Source organism: Harpia harpyja, chromosome 16, assembly GCF_026419915.1.
Source record: "Harpia harpyja isolate bHarHar1 chromosome 16, bHarHar1 primary haplotype, whole genome shotgun sequence".
In the NCBI taxonomy this organism is placed as follows: domain Eukaryota; kingdom Metazoa; phylum Chordata; class Aves; order Accipitriformes; family Accipitridae; genus Harpia; species Harpia harpyja.
Window position 1 is genome coordinate 23,727,211 of NC_068955.1, and position 20,070 is coordinate 23,747,280.

General features: G+C 37.9%; 1 long non-coding RNA gene across 1 annotated transcript in view; it reads left to right on the forward strand.

Annotated features, from left to right (window-relative positions):
• Positions 1–20,070, forward strand: part of LOC128152333 (uncharacterized) — a 141,671-nt gene that overhangs the window by 37,868 nt on the left and 83,733 nt on the right. The window contains exon 3 of the long non-coding RNA XR_008238615.1: positions 8,912–9,027. This is a non-coding gene — a long non-coding RNA (uncharacterized LOC128152333). The remainder of the gene's footprint in view (positions 1–8,911; positions 9,028–20,070) is intronic.

Sequence of the window (20,070 nt, forward strand, 5' to 3'; positions counted from 1 at the left end):
AGAGCAGGGCCACAAATATGAGCAGAGGGCTGGAACACCTTTCCTATGAGCGCAGGCTGATAGGGTTGGGGTTGTTCAGCCTGGAGAAGAGAAGGCTCTGGGGAGACCTTGTTGTGGCCTTTCAATACTTAAAGGGGGCTTATAAGAAAGATGGGGACGGACTTTTTAGTAGGGTCTGTAGGAGTAGGACAAGGGGTAATGGTTTTAAACTAAAAGAGGGTGGATTCAGACTAGATAAAAGGAAGAAATTTTTTATGAGGTGGGTGGTGAAACACTGGAACAGGTTGCCCAGAGAGGCTGTAGATGCCCCATCCCTGGAAACATTCAAGGTCAGGTTGGATGGGGCCCTGAGCAACCTGATCTAGTTAAAGATGTTCCTGTTCATTGCAGGGGGGTTGGACTAGATGGTCTTTAAATGTTCCTTCTGACCCAAGCCATTCTACGATAAATGATGGTTCTGTGAGACTATGATTCTAAAAACTGGTTAGAAATGTTTTAGCTCTAAAACTTAAATACAACCCAAAACTCTGCTAACAAGGATTGTTGGGATTTGTTGCCATTCTTGGATGGCGTGAAGCGGGACAGCTGATGGTGTTTTCTAGCTGAGTGTTATCCTGAACTTGGGGCATCTTGGAGTGCTTGGAGTCATAGGAGAATGGTCAGGATCATGCTAAGTGTACACTGTAGCCTGGTAAACTCAACACCTTTGGGACTTTAATTGGCTGAGCTGGGTCAGACAAGGCCTCATGGCTAGTCCAAATCATTTGGAAGAAATCACAACCCCATTGCAAACCTCTGCTGTGTTGTGTTGTGTTTTGGTTTTTTACCCTTCCATTTACCTAATTAACTGAGGTCACTGCTTTGAAAGCAGATATGTGTTATTAGAATGAATTAATAATACAGTTGCTTTTTGCTATGTTTAAAAGAGTCTGATTTATAGTAACAGAAGGATCATTTGATTCTAAACCTGGATAGCTTAAAAATAGACGTGGATGATCGATTCTGTTGTAGCAATATAACATCAAAACATATTAGCTGAAGAAAGGACAAATAAACTAAAATGTTGACTGCATCTTGTAAAACTGTCTTGGTGGAACTCTGATGGCTTTTTCAGTGCAAGCTTAGTTCAGCTTAATGTTCTGTGCTTTAAAAGGCAAAGATGTTCAAGATGACAAACTTATTTAAAAGCATGTATTGTTGTGCTCTGCCAGGGAAGAGTCAAACATGGCAAAAATGTTCACCAGCAGTCTTTCAAAAGAAGTTTTGTAAACCGGGTGTATGGTCAATGTCTAAAGTCTCCCAGAAAGATTATCCACAATAAAACTAATCTCACTACATTGCTAAGAGCTACTGCTGGAAGACAGGCTTTAGGACTTTGAAGAGTGTCCGTTGTATTTTGATGGGTGGCTTAAAAAGGCAACCAAAAGAAATCAGAATAAAACTGAAATACCATATCAAAGTTTCATAAACCAAAATGAGTATATAAAGGAGAGCTTTGAAATATCCTAATTCTTCCAAACCTTCATTTAAGTCCTTGTTAGCTTCTTTGAAAATTCTGGAGTTAGCAAAGGAGACATAGCTATTAAGCTAGGAACAAAGCTGTGTTATTTCAATTCATGTTTCTGTAAGTAGCATACCCACACTACAGTATGTGGAAAGGGTTAGGACTTAAATGACTCACAAAATATTAGTAAATTTACCTTGAGTTGTACTTTTTCAAAACTGCTATATAGTATTATGCAGATACAATAGGAGTGGTTTATAAGGCAATCTCCACTCTCCTGAGACCCCACCTGCAGTACTGTGTTCAGCTCTGGGACCCCCAACATAAGAAGGACATGGACCTGTTGGAGCGGGTCCAGAGGAGGGCCATGAAGATGATCAGAGGGCTGAAGCACCTCCCTTATGAAGATGGGCTGGGACTTGGGGTTGTTCAGCCTGGAGAAGAGAAGGCTCCGGGAAAACCTTATAGGGGCCTTCTAGTACCTAAAGGGGCCTACAGGAAAGCCGGAGAGGGACTTTTTACAAGGGCGTGTAGTGATAGGACAAGGGGTAATGGCTTTAAACTGAAAGAGGGTAGATTTAAATTAGATGTAAGGAAGAACGTCTTCGCTGAGAGGGTGGTGAGGCACTGGAACAGGTTGCCCTTAGAGGTTGTGGACGCCCCATCCCTGGAAGTGTTCAAAGCCAGGTTGGATGGGGCTTTGAGCAAGCTGGTCTAGTGGAAGGTGTCCTTGCCCGTGGCAGAGGGGTTGGAACTAGATGGTCTTTGAGGTCCCTTCCAACACAAACCATTCTATGATTCTATATGTTTGCTGATTAGTTACTAAACAAACACAACATTTTGGGGGAAAATACTGTCCAATACTGAGCCAGAACTTTTAGAACATAAATATTCATTTCTTACTGTTGTGTTGTTTTTTTTTTTAAACTCAAGACATCTACTAACTGCATGATATGTGTAGAGGCTCAAAGGAAAGTTAAAAGGCTGTGGAAAACTACCCAACTGATGAGAGGTAAATGAAAACACCGTTTTGGAAAATGGGCTATGTTTGGTGGAGAGAGAACTGACCTGGGAGAAACTGGAAATTAGTTGTATTAAAATTTCCTGCACATAGCATCTGCTTAAGCACAAAAATTTTCCTTTGCTTCAATTTTGCAAGAATTTCTTTAGCTCCCCTAGCTCTTGCTCTTAATAGCCAGCAGTGTTATGTTATCAGAGATTGGGACTGTTACATTAATATCCTGTGACAGTGTGTATATTTAAAAGATGGAGTACATTGTTAGCTGGAAATGTTGCTTAGCAGTTTCTCTCAAAGGACAGATTTTGCTTCAAGTTATTGTACAGTTGTAAGAAAGTTAACTGCAAGTTAAGAACTAGCAAGGAGAGTAAATTTTCTACCTACACTCTAGTGGCTTTCATGCTTTCTTTATTATTTATACCCCATGAATATTCCAATGCAAGTAAAGCCTGCTTATGAGGATACGGGTGGGAAAGATAGATGTTAGAATAAAGAAGATTTTATACACTGTCTCATGCTTATAATTTTTCAAAGGACAATGGTTTTGCATAGAAGAGGTTTTAACAAGGACTTTAAAACTAAGCCAAATGATAAGCAAAAATTAAGATGGAGGTAATAATCAAATGGCAAACAAATCCTGTCAGCTTCTTTTTTTGCAAAAAATAATACAAACAAGTTTGAAAATATGATCAGGATGTCTGGCCCAACCTTTTTCAACAGTACTGTCGACAGTGTCCATCAAGAGCGTTTGTTTACTGTGGAAATCCTTTGCAAAAATAAATCACCAAAAAATCCAGATGATGTTTTTGCTGAATATGCTACAAGTTCACTGTAGCCATCTTGGTATTTAACTTGGGACAGATACAGTTTATCTTATCAGCCACTTCTTTCTTTCTGGGTCAGAGCCCATCGTCTGATGCGCAGCCATGCAATTCCTGTAGCGCGTGACGTGCTCATCAAGGGAGAATGAACTGTGGGAAACGTCACCCCTCCGAGGTGGCTGAGGAAAAGGGAAGCCTAGGGGAGCTGAACCCTTGCTGCCATAAGGTACTGTTGAGGCATTTCAAACTAGTGGTATTCTAGATTTTTAGAACTCCCAAATGATATATTCTGTGTGAGTAAAATATCATTTGTTTTCTATATCCCATTTTGCAATGGTTGTAAGGGCTAGAACTGCTGTGACTAATGCCATATAAAATGAACCTATTTTTGGCTTTAAAAATCTCATTACTTTAAACCCGTGTTTGAGACCTGACTTACGCATATCGTTGTTTTCAGTCCTGCAAGAGATAAAATTGGACTGACAATACTGCTGTCTGGTGCTACGGTCCTGACTGACAAATCTTCGTTTGAATCCCTTTGTTTTACCCGTGTGGTACAGATTGTAACACAGATGTTTAAAATCAAGGACGCTTCAAGTTGCTGGGGTTTTTTTGTTATTTTTTTCTGTGGTAAGAAAACCCATTACAGTATTTCTGAAATCTCCACTTAGTTTTGCACCTCCACAGGATCTTTGTTCTCTCTTCCTGCTGGCCCTGTGGAGCATGGTGCCTTCTGGGGGGTTGGTTAGTACTTCCATGATAGAAGGAAGCCACTGGCTTGGACAAAAATGAGGAATGTACATTAAGCTAATTTTTCTAAGTAGTAAAAAAAATGCAGTAAAAAAACTCCAGGAAAGTTTGTGACTGTAGAAATTTACTTTTGTCACCTGTTAAGTTCTTCAGCCCTTGCTAGGCACCTGTGCACTCATACCAGCACTGTTTAATGGACTGAATATTTTCTTGTTATATGCTGAGTAAAGAAAAAGAAGAAAATGGGTGAAAGTTAACCTTGCTTAAAGTAAGGCATTGGATTAGATGAACTCCAAAGGTCCCTTTCAACCTTAAAATTATTCTGTGATTTTTGCTGTTGATTGGATACATTAACTGAAAGAAATGCCAGCTGTAATAATCTGCGTGTCCACAGGCTTTCCATAGCATTTTGGGGATTTATATGCTTTCTGAGAGGCATCTAACATCTATCAGCAAGCAAAAATTACTTACCAGGGCCTTTTACCCCCTAATGCAAAACACTTCTTTGAGAATTCAAAAGCCAGTTCAAAATAAAATCAAACCAGTTCTGCCACAGATCATCATCTCAGATCATTACCTTGCTTAATCATAGGCTTCTACACAGGACTCTGCAGCTCCGTCTCTAATGTCTTTGCACTACTTGTGAGCATCAAGATGAAGCGACTCCTGAATGATCATCCATCCAGCTGCCAGATAGGTTTGGAAAAGGGCTTTTTAAAAATGATTGTGTTCTTTGTTGAGGGATAGAAACAGGCATGCACCTTTTTGCATTAGTCTGCATTGCATGGTTTTAATTTCTCTGTCAGTTGAGTCCAGGAGGGCTGTTGTCTGCAGCTGCATCGTGCAAGATAGTCCTCTTTTTATTAAGCTGCTCTGTGATGCAAAGGCACTGCTTAGTGAGATTCACTGGTAAGAAATACGCTGTGAAGCTAGTTCCCTTTCCATGCTGTGCAGAAAGAAGCGTGTGCGTTTCGTCTAATGCCTCATCCTAATGACTGTCTGAGCGGGGCTGCTGTGGTCAGCCCTTCAGGAATCCTTCAGGAGGAATGTCTGCTCATGATTTCCAGAGCTGGGGCTACTATATGATGCTGCAGCGGTGCAAAGTAATCGGTAATGTTTACACAGTGCTACAAGCGCTCTGAAAGTAGTATTCCTTGGGGTAAGAACGAGAAATAACCAACAGAGAGAGAAGAACAGGTAATCATCTGCTAAGCTGTCATTTGGCAGTTGGAAAGCACGCTAAGCCTTCAAAATATTTAAGAGACACTGTAAAAACAGTTAATGCTATAAAATACTTTGGTTAGATGAAGTGAAAGTAGTACCACATGTTTGAAATCTGTTGGCACTCCCAACGGTAGCAAGCTCTCCTTTCTATATTTATGATTGTACAAAGACCATACTTTTATGGGTTTTTTTGACTTATGCTTCTCTCTTTGGGATATTGATATGCACAAATAGAAAAAATATTCTAAGCCACATAATGGTTTTGTAATAGATAAGCAGTTTAGTGCTATAGGCAAGAAAGAATACAGGTAAAATAACTTATGTTTTAATGGTTAGTTATTTCCTGTCACTTCTGCCAGGCTGCACTGAGAGTCAAGGAAAACCCTTAAGGTATAAACTTTGGGAAGCAGCTCCTGTCTCAGAGAAAGAGACCTAACTGGTATCTGACATTGTTCCGAAAGGAAGAAAGAAATTAGCACTGGTAAAACGCTGGCTGCATATATCCTCACCACGTGGCAGTGTGGGATGTGCAGCCTTTCATAAATGTTATCCAGATACATGATCAAATTAGAAAAAAGGTGTGTTTCATTTCTGAATGTGTGTACAGTGATTCTGGAAAAAGAAGGAATTTGTGAATTAAGTTTAGCATTACGTGATGACATGTTTCTGGTTGTGAAATCCCTGTGCCTTACACTACAAAAAGCAATGGCCGGTTGTAGACTCAAATAAAAACTTTTTTTGACTGTAAATGACAAATATTTTTTAATTTTTCAGCATCTAATTTTTGTTAAACTTGAAATCTACAGAAAGGAAACTTTCAAGGAAAATTACATTTATTTTGGAATCACTACTTTTTAGTTTACTTTTGCTCATCTCCATATTTTGAGAAGCATTATAAAAAGGAACAGAGTGTACCAAAATCAACTGGATATGCAGTCCTTTCCAGATGTATAAACCTAGGTACCTTCTTGTCTGATACAGTCAGTCAAACTCACTTTCTCCTTTTGGCAAGCATCCCTGTTTTCAGGGGTATATTTTTGGTGCAGGAGGACACCTGCTTGTTTCCCAGTGGGCAGTACCCACCACAAGTGTCATTTCCCAGCGCAGCGTTGAGCCCTCATCCCGCGGGAGGGGAGCAAAATGGGTTTGCTATATGGGATTGCTGAACGTGCCTCTTCTTCAGCAGAACTGTTGCTGGTAGTTTAGAGGTGAAAACAACCAACAGTGTACTTATTATCTTTCCATTTCACCCATGTCAACAGATGGAGCTTGGTCTGTGGGAACCCTGTGTTTGCACCATAGCTTGTATTTCTTTGTGTTACAGCTGGATGCTGAGTTAGCCGTTGGTGCAGGCATGAGAGCTGCTGGCTCCTTCCCATGCTTGCTGTGGTTCCTCTTGCTCAAGCAAAGGGCACTTGCTCTCTTCTTCGCTAAATAACTGTGGCTCCTCCTCTGCCTCAGCCAGGTCCTTCCCTGGCTGCATTGCTTGCCTTAAATCCCAGAAGCCATCTATTTAGCAGTTTGGTAGGATGTAATTTGAGTTCTTTACGAAAGGACTCTTCATTTGGTCTGGTATCTTCATTTTCATGGTTGTGCAGCTTACATTTCATCTTACGTTTGTTCCCTCTCTTCTGATGGCTTTATACTGTAAGTTTTGACACCAGTATAGACTAACATTTTGAATTTTATGTCATAAATCTGAGATTTTGTTCTAAATTGAAGAACCTAGCCTCTGAGCAGTTTGGCCTTCGATAAACTAGTTAAAAAAGAGTTAACAAGTGGGTTGAGCTTCCCTCTTGTGGCTATGCTATGTAACTAAACACTTTCTATAAAACATCTGAGCTTAATCCTGAGAATTTTTTTCATGGAGAAAAAATCCTCTGTGACTTCCCTTAAGATTGCTTGGCATTTGCTGGTTTTGAAGGCCCTAGTCATTGTTCTCTTACAGGCATGTCCTATAAGTTATAGTTAGTGTTCAGTTACAGTTAACCTATACTTTACATGAAATGAAAAAAACCCTAAGAAAAACTAAGAAAATTAAGGGTGACAAGGAGCAACAAGTAGTGATAAGTAGAAAACTTTATTTTCTCCTTCTGACACTTGGCAAGAAATCCCACTTACATTGCTGAGGGATTTGGTCTCAGGGCTCCTCTCTGCCAACTCTCTTCACTCGAGGCAATTTGGTATGAATGAATAAACTGTTGATCATTTCTATATTCATTAATAGCATTTACCCTTAATTTTTCCGGTTTCATATTTGCTGTAGCAGAAAGATGTTGGGGTTTTTTAATTATATTTTTTAAATGCTGCACCCTAAGTGACCTCTGTTAACTGTTTATAATAGTCATCACAATGTTATTTTTGGACGTATTCCTCCAGGAGGGAGGTCTGCCGTTAGGTGTGTTGCATGCACAGCTGGGATGCTTCCTCTCAGTGCAGGAGTCTGCAGTTACTTGGTAGGGAGTAAAGTGCTGACAGTGGAATGATTGGCACCCTAAGCAGTTCATAACTAGAAACTACTTCTCAAATCTTGTGCACGTGGAGATTAGGTGGTATTATAGAAGATAATGCAATGATGAGATTATATTTATTCCTCCTGTCTTTGGTGTCTATTGTGGTGTTAACCTTGCAAGACCATGTGTAACTTCTTCCTCGTCACTTTGTTGTTGTCTAGGGTAGCTTCAGCTTTTGCAGTAGCAACAGATCCTATTCCTCCATCTGAAAGGGAATCTTTATTAATTTTCAGGAGATAGTACAGTGATTAGAAAGCTTTACATGGAGTTTTTGCAGTCCTTTCTGCTATGTTGTATCTGGTCATTTGGTCAGGACCATGCTGCATGCATTTGGAGGATGTAATAATGCATACAGTAAATAGAATATTTTGAGAGAATTGAAAAATTCAACTGACAGTTCTAACAATGAACCCCAACTGAAGGTTAAAAGCCTCTTGAAAACATGATACTTAATGGAGTTTGAATGTAAACAGAAAAAAAGTGTGATTTTCCTCTTACTGATCATTAAGTTTCAAGGAAATTTTTTACCTTAATAACCACTTTCCTGGTTTAGCTGTAATACAGATGGTAAAATACAAGTCCACATTAGAAGTGATGCTGAGCTGAAAGCATGCTAAGATTATTTGCACAGTGGGGAAATTGTGTCAAGATGTCACAAGATATTTTGTCTTAATACCTAATAAACTTATAGATAAAAGTTAAAGGATTGTAATTGCTTACCTGGAAGAAATTTTTGTAGAAAAATAGCTACAGTATGTAGAATATTTTTATAAGTAAATTAACTTCTTCATTTTTTTCTTTTAATTTATACTGTGGAGATAGTATGTTTTTCTCCACATTGTTCTACTTCATTCTCTAACCCAACGCTTTACTATATCACTTCAGTTAACCAATTGGTAAATCAACATATGATCTTAATCAGTATTAGTAAGGAGATGTAATTAGTTGGTTAGTATGCAAGACTTGACCCCTTGGGAGTATTGTGGATGATTATTCATGGATCAAAAATTGTCTTACAACATGAACTATTTTTGTCTTTTTGAAAGCACATTCAAGGAAAAGCATTTCTCTCTATTCACAGAATATTAAAAAATGCACTGCAGCCTGAAAGGAGAGAAAAAATCAGAATCATGGTGTGGATCCTGGGGACAGAAGTTACTGTAACAAGTTCTGAAAAAAGCCTTGTGTTTTTTCTTGGTAAGATTTTGATCCCATATCCTAAAATACTCCTCATTATGTTAGCTTGGAATTACATGTTTTCATTTTCTGAAACACTTGATTCTAAAATGTCTATTTAAAGTAAATATTTAGCATATATTATTAAATCTATGCATTTTCTCATTTAATAATTAATATGTTTATGACCAGCAGCGTAATGTCAGTAGTCAGTATTTAACATTGACAGCTTTATTATGTTAACATAATATGGTGTGTATGGTTTTCCTTATTCCATTGCAATATAACCTGAAAGGTCTATGTCAGTCTTTGAAGGATGAAGAGACTAAGGATGATGTTTATAGGATAAAGGAAGTATTAGTAATTGTTTATCTTCATAAGTGGATTAGAAAAAGCAGTTTTAATGGTGCTTTATTTTAGGGCTGTTTAATATGGTGAAGAAGAGGTGCATGTGTGTGTGAGCATCATTAAAATTCATGCTCTTTCTATTGCTTTTGGGGTAGACTTGATGTGTTTCTGACTGTGGAACTGTAAGTGGTACTGAATCTATCTAAGGAATTGGTTTTTTTCTTTCTGAGTATCAGAGTGCATAATGTAAAACCAAGGGCAAGGTTATACTGGTAAGGTCCTCTATTACATCCTTTTGCTTTGGTGGGAGGTAAACAGGTTTCTTGGTAAGCTGTGGCTTTGGGGCACACCAAAAGAGCCCTGTTCTCTCTCAGCATGTGTCGGCTAGTAGTGGCAGGATGAACATTTTATTCTATTTTTAGTATTTTTAGGTTACTTGGTTTTATAAAAGGTAACGATGGTATCTAATTTTTGGCAAGTGTTCATGATGCCCGAGATCGGTCTGCTTTTCTCTTTCCGAAGTAGAAAATAGCCCAATGGTATTTTGGGTCCCGTAATAAATGTTATCTCGGTACCTCTAGTTTAGTATGGGTGATTTTTTTAAAAGATTACTGTTGCATGTAGATTATACCATGAATGGCCAGATGATAAAATAAAAGGCTTTGATTCTTAGCTATTATATGCCATGAAGTAGGGGGCGAGGAAAGTGAACTAACAAGTGCAGTCATGTTTAGAGCTCAAGTGGGGATATTTAAACCATCAGATCTCTGATCAGCTATGTGTTTAACTATGACTCCCCCCCGCCCCTTTTGTTACTTCAGCCTTTTATATAGAGAAATATATGTCACAACACTGTGATTAACAGCTGAGTTATTGAAGCCATGGCAAGGATTAGGGGTGATTTTGTTCTCAGTGTTGAAAAGTAACGTCTCTTCAGAATTGCAGCACTGATTTGATGGATATTAAATGTATTTTCTGAAAATATTCATTGACATCTGTAGATTTATAATTTAATGTGTATCTTAAGTCATCACGGGAGATTCTCTTCATACTTTGGACATAGCCATAACTAACTGCAATCTCAAATATATCCTATATTTAAAGGTACTTCTGAGGCTTATTATTGAACTTCGGCTTTATTATAGCCAGAAACACATTTCACATGACCGTACACTGAAATTCCATCCTCTGGTAAATTTATAAAAATCTTCATACCAAGTTGACTGGCAGGCTTTCATATGTTCATGTAGTCTGGTTTTTGAGTACTGGTAGACAAGCATTGTTTCTTTTAGTTCCTCATTCTTCCAGGCTCCTGTGATTCTCTTTTGTGCTGTGAGAGGCTAATAATTCACCTCTCATCATTCAGTTACTTAGATTTTGAAGTCACAAAGGATTTTTAAAGTCCTGAGATTCCCCGAAAGAATATCAAATGCAACTACAACTACAGAGTACTCTGGTGGTACTGTAAAATTTCTGGTTCTGTAAAAGTGAAGAGCCTTGAAACAGGATCTTTTTAGATGTCAAGAACTGTAATTTCTCTCCTCCAGACACTGATGATCTTCAGGGGATCTCTGCTTCAGTTCTGCAGAGTCTCTCAGGAGTCATTTTGGAGAGAGAAGAAAGACAGAAAAGTGATGGGGTAGCTGATAAAAGGGTCAGGCTGCATCACAGAAAGCAAAAAGGAATTAGACTGGAGAGCAAATCAGTAGATTTAAGGATGAAAAGCTAAATTCCGTGATAGAGGAGATAATGTAGGCATCTGGGAGAAGAGTAAATACAGTGATGTGATATTAGGGTGAAAATGAAGAGAATATAAACCACAAATGAAATCAAACAAAATGAAGGATATTTAAAGAAATCACCTGAAAACTGGGAGAAGGAAACTAAAGGAAGGTGGCACTGTGTTAGGCATCAAAATGAGCTGTAGGAATCTGGGTGCATAAATTTATCCTTTAAAATAAAGGAATCAAGGCCATTAAAAAAACTGGTTGTGGTGTGTATAGCACTCTGAAAAGTGAAAAGTGGATAGCTTACAGTTCAGTCTGCATGTTTTCTTGAACTAGTGACCTCATTGCTTATACTTTCCTGTAAGCTCTTTGCTTAAAGCTATCATGTTTAGAATTCATTCCAACAACGATGACCTCTTTTGTTACATATTGCATATATTCTTATAAGTCCTGTGTGGCTGCAGTTTTTCCCCTTGTCAGTTTGTTCTTTTTGTCCTCTAAATATAGCTTTTATTCCCTTGAACATACATTACTGGCCTGACATACTGTCAATAGTAAGAAATATATTGGTACATAAAGAAACCATCAAGACTCAGAAAACCACTAATGTTTCCCAGGTTAATTGTGTGAGAGAGAGTGAACAAAATATAGTGGCTAGTCTAAAGGAATGTTTTTAGGAATCCATTTTTATTTTGTATTCTGAATAACCCTGCAGTAAATGTTCTTGTCTTCAGATACAGTGGTCATTTATTTTTCCATATTAAGCCACTGATGAGCATTTTTGTGTTATTAAATAAGTCTTTGTAGAAGTCATGGGATTTCTTTGAATTTAATCAATTCATATTAAATGTTAGTGCAAATATATTTAATTGGTTTTCTCATTTGTAGTCCTTTTTTAGAGGTGATCCCTAAGTTTTATTAATTAATTAAATATTGGTTAGCTATTAGAACTGCTGCTTGCACAGGCAAACCTCTTGTGTTTGAAGTTAATGCCTCAGTCTTTCTCTATTGCTATGCTAGACTACTTAAGTAAACAGACTAGTTTAGGCAACTTTACCCCAGGATGCAGTTTGTGGCAGAGGCATATCTGCTCAATGTAGGGCTGAATATACCTTAACCAAAAACTGCAGATGAAGAGCTGGCATTGCAAGTGCTCTTTGGCAATTAATAGAAGTCAGCAGATGTTTCTGAACATTATTAATCATTTGAAATTGATATTGATAGGTCTAGAGGGCAGCTTTGAAGTGAGGTAGAGGTCTTCTGAAACTAAGTGGTAATACAATTTTAGTCTGTTAGAATATAAGACATTCTATGGGAATGTTATAAAAAGTGTGATTCTTACAGCCCTAATTATGCTCACAGCTAGAACTGTTTTCTCTGAAGTCAATTCTTTACTGGTTGAAATGGAAACAACACTTTGAAAATCTCAGTAAGGATGTTAATAAATTCAGTTTCCAAAGACATTTCAGCTTGGGACAACCTTTTCTTTTGTGAAAAAGAACCATGCTGGATGTCACTTTGCTGCCTTCTTTGAATTAAGGCTGCTGTCTACAGCAGAGAAGGTTTGATAAGAGGTATCAGAATTAGAAGCATCACATTTAGATATCCAGATCCTGAGAGGCTAACGTGAACTGTGCATCTTGTCTAGTAACCATCCATGAATCAGCATGCACTCCAATTAAAATAAATTTAAGAAGCTGCTTCCATGAGTTCTGATGAAGTTTTGGCTTCATTTTCCCATTGTGTTGATGGTGTGTGCCTGTATGTGAGGGTGTGTTTCTGACTTTTGAGGGTTTGAGGATAAACTGGAGGGATTTTTGTTTGTATTAGTCTGTGACAGAAATTGTTCACTCTTCTCAAAGAGAAATTTGGAGGAAACCCATTCTTCCAGTTATTTTCTTTTTTTTTTTTAAAATAGCAAAGAAATTCTTTGGTGAAGAGCATATCCAGCTGTTTATGAAATACACTGGCATTTTTTTCTCCAGGGATGAGTTTGGAATTGGGTAGGTCCCTGGGTGCCTCGTTGAACTAAGCATGTATTTTCTTCCATGTGGTGACATTACATCACATGTCAGTGCTACTTTTTTGTTCAAGTATTAGCTAGGGCTGTTTGCAAAGATGCAGGGGCGAGCCTTCCTCTGAAACAGCATCGAAACACATTTAGTGCTTGTGGATGGGGTTGGATAAGGAGCTTTGGAGGCAGAAATCCTCTGCTTATCCAGAGAGCACATGGTGGAAGCAGTCTAAGATCCTGATGGTCCATGTAAAATTTTGATCTGGAGAGCTTAGTAAAAGTGATAGTTCATTTGGGTTCACCTTTGCACTCAGTCAGCATGTAGCCTTTATAAGGAAATTTTTGACAGTTCACATTCAATTAGGACCAGAAATCCGACAGCTAAGAACAGAACTGAAAACATGAGTACTGCTCAGCCAGCCAGAATGCTTTCAGATAATGGCTTTCAGGTAATCCTTGGAGTTAGTAATGAAGGCTGTATTTCAATTGCTGGCTAAGCAGTAAAAGATGTGATGCCACTTAAGCGCTCATCTGATGATGAAAACTTTAAAAAAAACTTAGAAACACAAGTCACTCCTTAATAGGTAGAACTTATATCTGAAAACTAAACTCATTCTGCAGCCTTCCTTGCCATCAGTGGCGACTGCAAGGGTCTCTCTCCCTGAACATGTTATGAAGTTTATAAGCATTTTCAGTACCTCGGGATTTTTACTTCCCCATTGTATTTAACTGAAATTTGCAAGTGGATTTACAAGTCATTGAAGTTATGCAGATTCAATGCATAAATCTCATTTCCTTAGGAGATCTGGCTAAGAAGTAAATTTGCCTACACCTTAAGAGGAAAAAGTTAAATGGGAAGAAGGTTCCCTTTTGTAACAGTTTAATAGAAAGTACCAACTGAGCCTGATTAATTTAGATGACAGTAGAAATTATTGTTACTGCAACAAATACTGTTGCTCATGTAGAGCCTCATTTGTTTAAAGCTATCCAAAGGTTTGTACAAATTCAGAAGTGCAAATTGCTTTATTCAGAAATATAAAACCAGCCACCATGTTAGTCAGTGTGTTATGAAGGTACAAACAGCCTCGGTGTCTTGCCAAGATTTTTTAATTGAAACTCTCTTCATCAGATATATGTATTTCCTTAAAAAAAAAAAAAAATATGGTAGAGCAATGACTACAACATGGTATTGGTGGAATATGCTTTAAATGTATGATTAGTTTGTATGCACTTGAAATTTAATTTTACAGTTTTCTCCTTCCCCATAAGTTTCCTACTGTGGCTTAATTGTTACTGGCAGTGAATATCTGTAATAATCTCAAAGACATTTGGTTCCTTCAGTTTTATTAACTTGAAGCAGATAGGAGCAGATATATTGTAGCATAGTTATGTCCCAGATATTTGCAATCTTCAAAATATTAGTTATGTCTTATAGAAATGGTTCAATCTTTTGTTCACAGGCTGCTTAGCTTTCTTAATGTTTGGGGGGAAAGATTTAAACCTGTGTTTCTGGTGTAAACTGTGAAAATAACCTAATATTAAAATCACATGGAGTTGGAGAGCTAAACTGGGAGAAGGTAAAGGTCCAGGAGGAATCTTACTATTGGTCTTTATGTAGGATAGAAAGAGAAGAGAAACCTCATCAGTTCCTTCTGGGAGAAGTAGCTGGACTCCAGCAGAGTCACTATGAATGTGGCAAAAAAATGTTGCAAGAGTATTTGAATATTGTGCGCAACACAAATAGGCATTCTTTTTATTGTGGCATTCTATTATAATTTTAAGGATCTCTAAAGGACTTGTGCTTTTGTGAGTGTTTCAGGTGGGGGATGTTTTAACCCTGTGATTGCTTATAGTTATCTCCTTGAAGGAAGCACCAACTTGCATGATAGTCCCAAACCTGGGGAAAGGTCAGGACAGCCAAGTACATGTTCTGTGTGTAAGGATTAACTGCCAAAATAAAAGAAGAGTGTGAATGCATGGCAGATAGGTTGTTTGCCAATCCTTGCAAACTTGAGTTTAGGCTCCAAAAATGACATTGGGATTTTTCCACTGCAGACCCAGCAATAAATGAAAAACAGGCTATCAAGTAGCCCTGCACTAAACCACTTGCCTTCACTTAGCTTGGCATATGTGTAACAGAGGCTGCTCTTTCCTTTGCATCATCCTTAGAACTGTTTTGTAAAATCCATCTAATCTCACCCTCCTGTACGTGCATTTTGTCTGGAATGCCACTAGGTATTGATGTTTTCTATAAATAAATAAATAAATGAAATACATGCAGATATGACTGAATAGCCAATGGAAACCATTATGGTGAGTAAGAGGCACCATTTCTTAACCATCTTTTCAGCATAACATGGGTTTATATCATCACATAACCATGCTTTGGTTTTGTGAGTTATTAGTAATAATCATGGGCTCCTGTTGCTAGAAGAAAGAATTAAGGACCAATATTAGCATTGTTAAATACAAATAAGTACTTAAAGGTGCATCATATTTTTATATTTAAAAAAAAAACCCTCTGATTTTTTTCCTAAGTGCATAGTAAAGCTCTTAAGAGTAATAAAGCATTTTTAAAGTTCTTCAACATTTGGTAAGCTATATTCATTATTCAAAGAGGTAAATGAGTAAGTAATATTGAATGGCAGCAGATAGGTGTATTTTGGTTGTAAAAGACTACATTAATGGGGACTGCTGTTAGCACACATCATGAAAACAAGCCTGTTTACTTGAGATGTGAGTTAAAAATTAGGCAAACAATATTCTGAATTAAAGGAGACTCAAAAGTCTTTGACTTACTTATTGTGGGGATGGGACTTTTTAACTTTCTTGATTTTTTTTTTTTTTTTTTCCTGAAGACTTGTCATCAAGGCAACTGGGTTAATAGAGTAAAGATTACTATTTTGTTCTAATCTGTATGTGATATCAATTTCCTTATTTCTGTCGCTGTAGTACACTTTGCTGTACAGGAAGGATCCCCTAATCTTTGCTTCTCCAGTATTTTAATTTGTATTTAGTGCAGAATCCCAGAAAACAATACAGCATAAGCTCTGGAGTAGCTCTTTGACTCTGTCAAAGGATCTACTTGTGCTTCCATTATATCATTTTAACTTGATTTGACAGCTGTCTAAGCAAAATTTAGAAAGTAAAATTTCTTTGAACAATGAAGAAGTTCTTCTGAGTTCAAAATGCTTTAAATGATTTCTGCATTATTGGCATTATTCTAGACAATATCCTTAAAACAAAGTCAGAAAGGGGAGAAATTCATCTGACTAGAAGTAGGCAGTTTTAGATGACTACCAGGTGTCCGGCTGCCAGCCTTGGCAGGAGAGGACCCCATAGATTCCCAGTCATGTCTTCTAGGCCACTGAGGTATCTACAGTGGGAGTGAGGGTGGCTGGTAGCATTTGTGTTTGAAAAAATAGTGTAAATCAATTGATAATAGAAAAAAGCTCTGTTGTAAAACCAGTAAGAGGATGGAGGGAAAGGCACTATGGTGCACAGACTCAGCATAATTTAATAATGGTTTAGAAGTCTGGACCCCCAACTATAATAATTTGTTCATGTTTGACAGGACTAAAACTTACATAGGAACTGTTACTGTCATTGCTGTTACTGGTATTCACAAGCTCTGAACTTTAAAAAACAGTAAAATAAATAAAATATACAATAGGCTAAAAGTAAAACAGCACAGTTCTGTCTGTTCAGCTACTCATAGCTGTAATAAAGCAGATGGGGAGGAGAACATTTTGAATTACTTTATGTGTGTACAGACTCTAATGTAGTTTCCCCCATTTTTTCCTTTGTGTGTTTTTTGTTCTGATAGTACTACCTAACAAATGCCATTTCAGTATCTATCAAATGTCACATTTAGTTGGGAGAATTTACTCCCTTCTAATCCAATCACTGCTCTTGAATTCAAAGCATCATGACAGATTTTTTAGCACATTAAATCAAAATAAATGAGAGTTTGAACTTTTATTCCTTCCTTTGCTCAATTTGAAGTTGTAATGATTGTTTAGGGAAAGCACATTTGAAACGAGTGTGGAAAATAGCTCGGTTCAAAGCAGCAGGACGAATTTGGGTTAGCTTCTTGTTTAGGAGCAGTTGAATCAGCACACAGTGTTGATAAAGTTGTCTAAAATTCATAGGGGTAGTGGTGGGAAAGTGCCTGTATTCTTCAAATCCTTCCTGTGGTACTATATACTTCTTATAGCTTTTAACAAATACGTAGCAATATTTTTAGTAATAATTTGGTTCTATGAAAGTGGTGGGAAAAACCACTGTTTTTAAACAAATGAAGGATTGCTGAATGTTTATGTTAGGATAATTTAGTGCTGGGAATTAATTTTACCCTCATTTGCCATTGTGTTCCCTGCTGATTAAGCTACTGCATGGGCTTTAGTTCAGAGTGTGGTTTGTTTCTAATAAGCATCAAACTACTCTTTGCTTTTGCACACCTATGTTTTATCTCATTTTTTCCCATACAGCTGGTAGGTTGACATGTCAGTAGTGTCATACTTAGCTGACTACAACTCATTAACAATCCTTCGATATAAATCTTCAGAGGATATTGTGGTTTGGTGGTTGGAAAAGGATTAAGATTTGCTTCCAAATAAATCAAAAGGCAGACAAAAATTAGCACAAACAGGGCAAATTTCTTGGTGTCATGGCTTGGACATTTCTTCGCATTGCAAAGGGAAATAGGTCCTAGTTCTGTAGTTGTCAACTCTTATATTATGACATTTCCCTGGCCACTGTTTGGTTCTGCTCCTCAAAGTAGCAATGACGGCAGTTGTGCTCTCTGAACTGAAGTCAGCAAGTGCAAAACCATTGCTAACATTGACTACTGAGAGCAAGAAATACAATCTGCTGCACTTCCTACATCAGCCCATTGAGTATTTCACTTAGCAGAGCAAGTGCTCCACTGGAACAGTGTATGCCAGGTAATAATGTACTTTATTAACAATTTCACCAAGTTATGCTGATTCTGCACACTGGTAGTTAATCTGGGGTAATGGCAATATCCAGTACAATCGCAGGCCACTTGAGGGTTGAAATGAGAGATTCGTACCGTACTTGGCTCTTTTCTGCCGTCTCCAGCCCCAGGTTCCACTTGCAAGCTAGCACAGGCAAGGAGATAGAGAGGTTAAATCTCGTGTGCAGCTGGGAGTATGGGAGAGAGAGCCCACAAGGACAAGGGGAACAGTTTCTTCACGGTTAGGCAAGTGTCGGGAGTAGTGGAAGCCTATCCAGGAGGGACAGGATTATCTGAACAAAAAAGTAATAATTAAAATGCTTGCACTTAACATTTAAAAGGATATAGAATTATTTTTAAACCAAAGTAAATTTCTTGCAGGGTGGTGACTATCCAGGGGCACCATGTGAGAAAACCAGAACTAACATACTTATCAAAATGTTTTGGAAAACAAAACCTGAAAGAAAGTGGCATTGTTAAAGAGCAGAATAAGGGGAGTGTAAGAAGCAAGAAAACATCCTGCCATGGCTGATAGATTCTGGCAGGGTAAATGTAAAAGCACAAGACAGGGAAGAAAAAGAAAAAAAAAAAAAAAAAGGACACCTTGCAGACAGAATAAAGATGAAAAATAAAGCATTTTTTTTCAAATACATCAGAATCAGGAAGCTAGAGAGTAAGGCTGATAGATGGTCAATGTGTAGAAGGAGCACTCAGACAAAATAAGCCCACAGCAGAAACTTAATCTTCATTTTTACTTCTGTGTTCTTCAGCCAATGTAATCAGGCTGTGGAAGCCTTTGCAATAAGATGACATAAATTCTGAAGGCTTACACAGCTTTCAAGAGCAGATCAAAGAAATTAATGGAAGAGGAACTTACCGAGGGCTAAATACAAAGGTGTTCTCTGTCTCAAAAGTTGCCTGAGCTACACATCACAGGATGCTGAGAGAGTGCATCGCGGTACATTACATACTCTTCTTACATATTTCCCTGAGCATCCTCTTACTGCCTTGTTCTCCTCTCCCTTTCCTGAGAGCACTGCAAAGCTTTACTAAGGGACTTGGCTATGGCAGGATCTCAGAAGACTGGAGCAGGGTCAGGATTTGAAGTGTCAGTGATACTCAGCATGAAACAGTATACAAATTGCGTTATGGCAGTGCTGTATATGGCCTAATGGAGCTAGAAAAAGTGACATTAGCCTAGCTTATTGATAAATTAGTGGAAAAGTCTGGTATAAAACTTGAGATTCTCCTTTTCCTACAGTATTTCACATTGTCTATTAGACTGCAAAGAAGTTCACACGCTTCACTCTTTTTAGGGCAGATTGCATATCAACTATCTGATTGCTGTTTCCTAGAATTTACCTACGTGTTAGTCATTTTAGGCTGCTGTAGAAGTTACAGAGACTGAGTAAGCTGCTTTTATTCATGACTAAAATAATACTGCCTTTATTTCTAAATAAATGTTGTACTACTCAACACTAGGATTATTCTGCTTAGAAATGTTGTGTACAGATAATCTAAACTAAAATCTGATACCTATTCCCTTATTCTCTGTCACTCATTACATTTGCTTATTACGTATCTTGTATCTTAGATTACAAGATTTGTAGAAGGCAGGGATGAGAGCATGTCAGAGATGGTGGACCCTTTTCTGCTTGTTACATACTGTACAGCAAAATATTTAGTTTTCCTGTTTGTATCTTGGTAATGTACAGTACAGAAGTGAAGAGAGTATCGAACTCTTACTATCACCTTCTGCTCTCAGTTATAAACAGGCCAGGTGGTTGCTTGTCTCTTTTCATGGTCCTGTAGCATCACTTGGGCTGTTCTGTGATCTAATTTGGATATTGCTTATCAGTGTGAGAGATACTGTAAGCACCATCCTTGGGATGAGGAACCTTCAGCTTCATGATTACACAGGCGTAGATAACACCAGTATAGACAGATATTGTGCCTGGATGGCAGAGGTGCCACTTTTCAGCAGTGGACTGGCAGCA